Raw genomic sequence first — 8656 nt, 5'->3', positions numbered from 1 at the left:
AGAAACATTCCCCTATGTACCTTGGTTTCGTTGACAGTTGGCTTCCTTAATATGTTTGTCAAACGAGCCCCTCATTTCATATGCCTTGTCTGCTAATAGCTTACTGAGGGTCTCGGTTCTGGCAGTCTTGATGCCATAGGTATCATAAGAGGGCTCTCGCACAGTTTCCGCCCTCATTGTTCGATGATGTTCTACGTCACATTCGCGGTATTACAGGATGTGCTACGTCCACCGCTATGGACGAGGGTGGCGCTGGTGAACACTCTCAAGGTTCGCTTGCAAGTAAGACATAAATACCCACAAGAGCAGCAGATTGGACAGCCGTCGCCGTAGCTTAGTTGGTAAGAGCACCGGACACGATATTCGGAGGTCGTGGGTTCGGATCCCACCGGCGGCATGGTTGTTTTTCCTGCTGCTTTATAAATAATTTTCTTTAAAACACCGAATAATTTCCCCTACAAATTATATAGAAATATAATATTAAAAAAACATTACAAACATTCCCCTATGTACCTTGGTTTCGTTGACAGTTGGCTTCCTTAATATATATATATATATATATATATATATATATATATTCGCTTACCTTTTTTATCAATACTCCTTTAAAACCAGTATGATGTACGATTTCTAGGCTGTATTTTTACTGTTTATATTTTATTATTTTTCATTTTTAGTGTCCTTGACATTTTACATTTCTTTATAGTACTCCTTTATGATCAGTATGATATGCGATTTATATGCTTATGGGAACTTTTTCCTCCCCTGGTGTTATTTTCTGACCACGACACGAAAATTTCCTTGGACTGTACAGGACTACAGCTTCGCTGAAAAAATTAGCCGTGATTTAACTTGTGCTGAACCTGGTTAGAGAGCGAAAGCTATAGTGTATCGGGCAAGTAGACTTGGTATGATGTATGTTGTGTAGGCAGCACGCCCACCATGGCAGGTGGCAGTTAATGGTTGTTTGAAAGAGGTTGGTGACCCAATGAACTCTGCAGCCTATTGCTTCAGTGCCGCGTGTCTGGCACAACACTGTCTGCGCTAATGCCTGCAGCCCATATCCCTCTCTCGCCTCCCCTAAGTAACTCAAAAAGCGATTGTTGGGGATTCACTACCTATGTAGCCAATTATGCTCGCTTCCTTTGCTCTAAATCATTGGTGTTTAGAACGTTGTCAGAGTCAAAGCCGATGAACACAATGAACGCAGACTGCATTCGCTCTGCATATCCTTGATTTTCTGAGATAATCGAAAGCCTGAGGTTGACTGGGCAACGGCTATTTAAATAAGTTAAAAAACAGGTGCCGCTCTTTCAGTGCTGTGTCATGCGTGAAGTTGAATTATTCATCGATTATATTTTGCAAGTAGATTATCATCCCTTTCTAGTTGAATCGCTGCACACTTGCGCGCTGGCTACGAACACATGGTGTTACGAAGTGCTGAGACAGCGGCTCGGTCTGCAGTCACAACATGAACAACCGCGTACCTCGATACCCGGCTTCTCTCCACGCTTTTGGAAATTTGTGAAGTGTTTTTATCGTTGGAACACAACTGAGAAGCTCAGAGCGCCAATTCACTGCATAAAGAAGACAGATGCCCTCTCCCGTTCAACTGGCTACTTCCAGGCAGCATTGGTATCGAACACAGGGCTTCAGCCTCCCTCGAATGCACCGTTGTTCGCGTATTACAGCGCATGCTTCTCTGGCCGGGAACTTGCGATTTCTCCGTGGCCGTGCTCCGAGGAGGAACATGACGTCACAACGCGCGCCTCGCCGCTGAAATTTTTCTCCCTAGCTCCTTAGTCACTGTTGCGCATGCGCAGCTATTAGGACAGAGCCACAGGTGTTCCCTCGCTGCGAAGCGGCGCACCTTTCCTCAAAATCAAACTCTCGATTTTCAGTTTTCTCTTTCTTCTTTCCCTCCCTCCTTTATCCTTTCCTTTACGGCGCAGTTCGGGTGCCCACCGAGATATATGAGATGTTTACGGTGCCATTTCCTTTCCTGAAAAACCAAACAAAACAAGTCAGCTGATGGCATTCATACAGTTCATTGGCGTTGACAACTCGGCAAGGGCGTTCATTTTCACGAAAGGAAAGGCGCGCAACTGGCGCAGTGGAGACCTCAATCTCGCTTTCATGTACACGGCTCGAACTGCAAAAGCCTGATTTGATTGCGTTCCGCACACTGGATAGCCAGCGCGCCCTCCGTGCCACCTTGGGAGGTGGCATGCAGTTAATAGTTGATCACGAGAGATCGAAAACCAAATAAATGCTGCGGCCTTGCTATTGCTGCAGTGCCGCATGTCGGCCACAAAGCTGTCAACATTAATGCAGTCAGGCCACATCTCTCTCTCACCACAGCCACATTTATCAAAGCAAGAATAACGCGTCCGCATATCCAGGGAGTCAGTTAAGCGCCTTTTTTTTCCTGAAAGCCATCGCCGTCTAGAACATTGTCAACGCAAAGCCAACGCCAACACCTTTCGCTTTGTATATCATGGAATAGCTGAGGGAATCCACATTAAATTTTTTGAAAGTGCGTCTGCTCCTCTAAGATTGTTAGTTTTGAAGCGAAAATCTCCTCTTCTCGCGTTGAAAGCTGAAGCTCAAGTTACACTTGGATTTGACCCCTAACTGTAGGCTCGCCGCAGGTGTGGCTCTGACGTGATCCTTACATGACGTGATCCTCACATGATGCTTACTTGACGGAACCGCTATACAAAAGTGCAAGTGCAATTTTATTTCTAAAATCTCAGTTGTCATGTTATCATCGGGTTGTTCCACTGGGGTGAACGAGGGGCTGGGGCATCACGCGGTCTCAGTGTTGACGAAATAAACGATGAAACTGCCGCTGAATCCCTGCGGTAGCCTCAACATCACTCTTTTCTGACCCTTATGCAAGGTTTTGCGTCGATGTCCTAACAGGCAGTGAACTGCCCTAAAGAGGGAGACGACCGTCAAAGAGCAGCGTTAGGCTAGCAGACGACGTCTGGCGAGGATGTGGAGCTCAGCGGCTGTTCTGCACACACGTGCCCACCGCTGCGCTACTTAATCCCACAAACGTCTCACCACACCTCTGGCTTCTGTACTGTGACAATTTTCTGCCCCTACTGAGTGTAATTCCTACATAATGGCCAGCTAGTTGTGGCGAGCTTCTCAAGGATACTGTCCTTCATAAGGGTACATGCTTGGGCTTGTTGGCTCCTGACATTAGCCCGTCCTTTTCGATTAAAACCAAGTTTTGAAGGTTTATTTCAATGTATTTTCTTTGTTTTGCTTTCTTCGATTTAGACCGAGTGAATCGTTTGCCGCAATGCTGTAATTTTATATTTGTGTTTGAAACAAATTACCCTGCATTGTATATGTGAATATTTTTGGTTCTCTTGCTGCAAGTATGTCTATTGATTATTTCGTAACTCTCTCCCCACCACTGCAATGCCAAACCGGCACTGGAGGTAACGTTATAAATAAAATTAAATAAATGTCCCACCTCCACTTGCGGAAAAGGTTCCCAACCGCAGACAACAGCGAGTGACCGCGGTGATTTCACCAGCTCGCACTGAGAAGAGAGGTCGAACAGGATGCTAAAGAGAAATATAGATTCGATCAACGAGATATAACATCTGTTTATAATCATAATATTAATTGGTTTTCGGGGAAAGGAAATGGCGAAGTATCTATCCCATATATCATAATAATAATAATATTAATTGGTTTTTTGGGGAAAGGAAATGGCGCAGTATCTGTCTCATATATCTTTGGACACCTGAACCGCACCGTAAGGGAAAGGATAAAGGAGGGAGTGAAAGAAGAGAGGAAGAAGGAGGTGCCGTAGTGGAGGGCTCCGGAATAATTTCGACCACCTGGGGATCTTTAACGTGCACTGACATCGCACAGCACACGGGCGCCTTGGCGTTTTTCCTCCATAAAAACGCAGCCGCCGCGGTCGGGATCAGTAGTCGAGCGCGAAGTCAAAATGAGTGGAGATGGCGTTCACAGGTCATACATGAATACACACAGCTTTTTGCCAATGTATTGATAAGTACTGCTTACTTTACAGATAAAACAGCAAAGCGCGCGCTTGTTCACATGCCCATTAAGCCGCACTTCAGGCCTGTTGTCTCTAAAAGATAAAATATAGCTATATATCAACATCACTTCTGAAAACGAAGATTCACTTAATAAATGCGTTTAAATGGTTGTAGCAGTTCGTACAAAATAAGTTTTCATTAGTTCTAGGGGCAAACCTTCCAAAATGTGAGCAGTTTTGAAACACCTTCGAGTGTCATTTCGCTCCCCAGTAAGTTTACAATTTTGCTGTTTGCAGTGGTTCTCAAATATATTTTATTCCGGATAGTCATTCGGCAACCTAGTCCGTTTAACATGGGCTTTACAGAGCACTTAGGCACAGTTAGTAACGGGGCTGCGTCGACTCGCAGAACCAAAGCGGCAGCGTCAGCGACCCATTGGACGCGATGATCCGCAGCACGCACAGGGCCTCGTCGTTGTCCATGATGTCCCACGTGACCGGGTTCCTGATGAACTCCTCGGTGGTCATGGCCAGGAAGCGCAGCTTGGGAAAGAAAGGCCGCATCACGACTTTCAGCTGCAGCGTGGAGTATGTGCCGCGGCTCCTGACGCAATGTTCCTCGGCCCAGCTCACGGCGAGTTCAGGCACCACTACCTCCAGGACGTGCACAATATGCCCGTAGAATACATCACAGAAAGAATAAGTGTCTACTCCTTCCAGAACGGGGCGTGAAAGAACTAAAGTTCGCAAAACCTAGGTCGCCGACGAGAAGACTACGCTTCAAAGTGTTGCCAGTTTTCAAGAAGAATGACATAAAGCCCGTCAGATTTCGACGGCAAGCATACAAAACCGTACAAGAGCCACCCATCTGTACCCGCCGGGGTGGTTCAGTGGTTAGGGCGCTCGTCTACTGAATCGAATTACCCGGGTTTAAAAGAATTCCGCGGCGGCCTCGTTTCGATAGAGGCGAAACCCAAAAAGTGCCCCTGTGCGATGTCAGGGCACCTTTTAGATCCCCAGATGGTCGAATGCCAGGGCATTTTAAAGATACCCAGGAGGTCGAAATTGTTCCGGAGACTATTCTTCCATACTTCTTGCACTCCGTCCGTTATCCCTTACGGCGCGGTTCGGGTGTCCACAAAGATATTGGTTTCTTCGTAGTATCTTTTAATCAAAACAAAATTTCATTTTTCACCCACCTGTGCACTGATATTTAGTTGTGATAAGCATTTTCTCGCTCCTGAAAAATCCGTAGAAGATTATCGCGAGGAAAGTTGCGCCGAAACTTGCACCGAAATGTTCGTAAAAAAAATTGGACCCACGGTCAGACTATAGATTCGAGAAACGTGCGTAAGAAGTGGTGATTTTATCTTTAAGCTTTTGATGACAACTTTTCCAAATGATGCTTTCGATTTCGGTGCTTTTGAAATCTTGCCACACCGAAATGCCTGTACTTGCGTCAGATCCTTCCGTATTTGCTTTTGTTGGTTTACCTGAAGTTGCCGCACTAATGCATTCGTCTTTGATTGGCAGGCTCCTCTGTTCTTGCCTCAATGTTTGCGTCGAAAGACGAACTGTAATGCCTACCGCTGTTGTTTTGCTGCTCGGCGGGGCGAGCACGCCGAACCACCTCCGGATCCCCGATGGCGTCTGACATCGTTCCTCGCTGGAGTGCTGGGGCTCTGCCCGGGGCGTGGGAGCTAAGAGCCTACAGCTCTTAACAAGGCGTCGCAAAGTGCGCGGCACCGTAGTTCTCGGGAGAGAAGAAACACTGCCGCAAACGAGCAACGTCCTTATTTTCGTGCGCCAATCCTCCCTCTTTCTCACTTTACCAGTTAAATCCTCATGAGGTCAGGGTGAGGACACACCAATGAGGGCTCGCCCTCGTGAGGATGCCCATCTCTGGTCGTTAATAATGTTTTAGACGAGTTGACCATCACCGATTTTCCCGCCCTGCCACTGGTGCTCAGGCAAGCATTCGGTACAAAAACTTTCTTTTAAGCAGCCCCTATTCCCTGACTACACAAAGTGAAACCCAAGCGACTCTAGGGTTTCAGGCTGACTTCTGTCTCACTGTGAACAAGCCAAGGGTATGCGAACTTGTGAGTTTTAAATCTCAGCAGATCATTATTGCGCTAAGTACTTAGCACATAAATAGTCTGTAAGAGCCGGCAACTCGGAAGAGTTCACCATAGATTACTTGCTGTGCATCACAATATCCTGCTTTTCGCGAAGCTATGTAAGCATTTTCCGCGCACTAACCAGCGGTTCAGCCTGCAAATAGTCATTAGCTGAAAGATATAAATAGAGGCAGAAAAAGGACCCGCCGCTGTGGCTCAGTAGTTACGGCGCTCGGCTGCTGACCCGAAAGACGCGGGTTCGGTGCCGGCCGCGGCGGCGGAATTTCTATGAAGGCGAAATTCCAGAGGCCCGTGAACTCTGTGATGTCAGTACACGTTAAAGGACCCCAGGTGGTCGAAATTTTTGGCGTCTCTCATAGCCTGAACCGCTTTGAGACGGTAAACCCCCATAAACCAGAGGCAGAGAAAGAAACATACAAAGAAAGTGGATAGCTGGCACTGTGTATTATCCAAAAAAATAACATTTATTTTTATTCAGGACAAGATAAAGTCTAGCAAACATACTGTTCAGAGATTACAATTTTGACTACGAGATTTTTGTGTGTAAAAAAGAAACTAAACAACACACGCATCAAAGACAACGGCTCGCTCGTTCAGATGATCAGTAAGCCTGCTCTGCAGTTCCTTTGTCAGACGGTTGTCTCGAGGGAATACTAAGCACCTGTACACAACATGTATCAGTGAGCCTATCCGCGATTAAAACAAAACATCCTTGTATTTGTTTTCCGGGAACGTCTTTCACTGCTCATGCTTAAAACTTGCAGAAGATAGAAAACGTGGTATGAAAAACTCTTCAAAAACCAGTGTCACTTTACGAAAACGAACACAGCTGGCAATACACATGCTAAAATTTTCTTGCAGTTTGCACGAATTAACCTTTGGAACATATAAGGAGTAGAGCTTCCACAACGCTCACAGCATGCATGCGTTTTTATTTGAAACTCTAGAAAGTTTAACCGTCTTTTTAAGGTCTGCTGATTTGCCAAATCCTTTTTCGTCCCATGGGCCTACGAACCCTTGGAAATACTCAGAGTGAACACTGGGCGGAAGTCTACAAAGTACAAAGTGCAAAGAAACACCTTACGCGCGCCTTTTTTTATAAACCTTAAGTATGTGTCCTGCAACCACTAACAGAGGGTGGAGGCACATAATCCCGAAGGTCGCGGCACCGACCCTTTAGAAACGATGCTCCGCCGCACGCACATAGCCTCGTCGTTGTCCACGATGCTCCAGGTGACCGGCCCTGTGAGGAACTCCTCAGCAGTCAGAGTCAGGAAGACAGCTTCGCAAAGAAAGAACGCATCACAGCTTTCAGCTGGATTGGGCAACCCGAGGCGATGAATTTGGTGCGCCGCTCCCGGATCCAGCGCATGACGGCTGCGGCATCCTCGATACCGGACGTGCCGAAAAGGCATTAAGGGCAGTTAAGAATGTCTGTTAAAGAGCAGTGTGGTACGATTAGCTTTACTTTGAACATGTGAACAGCTTGTGCACCGGCGCCGCATCGTGTAAAGAAACTCTTGCTGCTAGCATTCATTCAGAAGGCCATAGTCCTACAAGAATTCGAAAAAGCAACCTTTTTAACGCCTGCATTAAACTCCTCCAACTTCAGAGCGCTCTGAACTGTCTGTGCAACAGACCACGTGCTAGCCCCAGAAGGGCAACTAGATGGTGAAATAGTTAACGAATTTTTTCGTATTTTTTGCGGATGAAGCTTACACGAGAAACACTGTTGCGACAAAGACAAAGTTATATAAAAGCTATGGTGAGCCAACAGATCCTTCTGCTGGCTTATCGAGGCTTCCGGCAACGAGATGAAATTAAAAATTTAGAGAAAGCCCTGCGGCGCAGGTGTTGTATAGAAGGAAAGGAGATGCGGGAAAATAATAGCAATATACCTATGAAAAACAGAAAAAAATGGGAGGAGGGACAACGCTATCAATGGAACAAAAACGAAAACAAGCAAGTAACAAAAATAGGAACAACAGTACTTTCTCATTGCTGCTAATAATATGAAAGAACAGCACCTTTACTATTATTTCTTTATTGTCATAAAAGTGTTTTCTTACGGACACCATATCCGCCGACAACTCATTGCACTCTTAGGCTTTAGGTCCAATAAAGAACAGTACTTGGTCAATTTACTCCTGAATTCATTTCACTTGTTTCAAAGGAGTGCTCTCTTGTGTCCGAAACAATGTGGCTGCTTTGAAGTAATTTCGCCTACTTAATACCTTTCGAATTTTTGCATTCATTTCAAGCCTCTGCTTCTGACGCCTTGAACTCAATGGTTTCATTCGAAAGCATTTCTTTATTTCGCAAATGATTACTTGTCTATGGTACATCCATGATATAAGTACGGCTGCATGATTTTGAACCGCGTGACCTAGTCGTATGAGCATGCGCCTCGCATGCGTGAAGTTTGGGGTTCGATCCCCAGTGCCACTGGGTGCCCACCATGATACAGTGGGCAAAAACTTTCCCC

The sequence above is a fragment of the Amblyomma americanum genome, chromosome 5 (assembly GCF_052857255.1).
Source record: "Amblyomma americanum isolate KBUSLIRL-KWMA chromosome 5, ASM5285725v1, whole genome shotgun sequence".
Classification (NCBI taxonomy): domain Eukaryota; kingdom Metazoa; phylum Arthropoda; class Arachnida; order Ixodida; family Ixodidae; genus Amblyomma; species Amblyomma americanum.
This window is presented reverse-complemented; position numbering follows the sequence as displayed.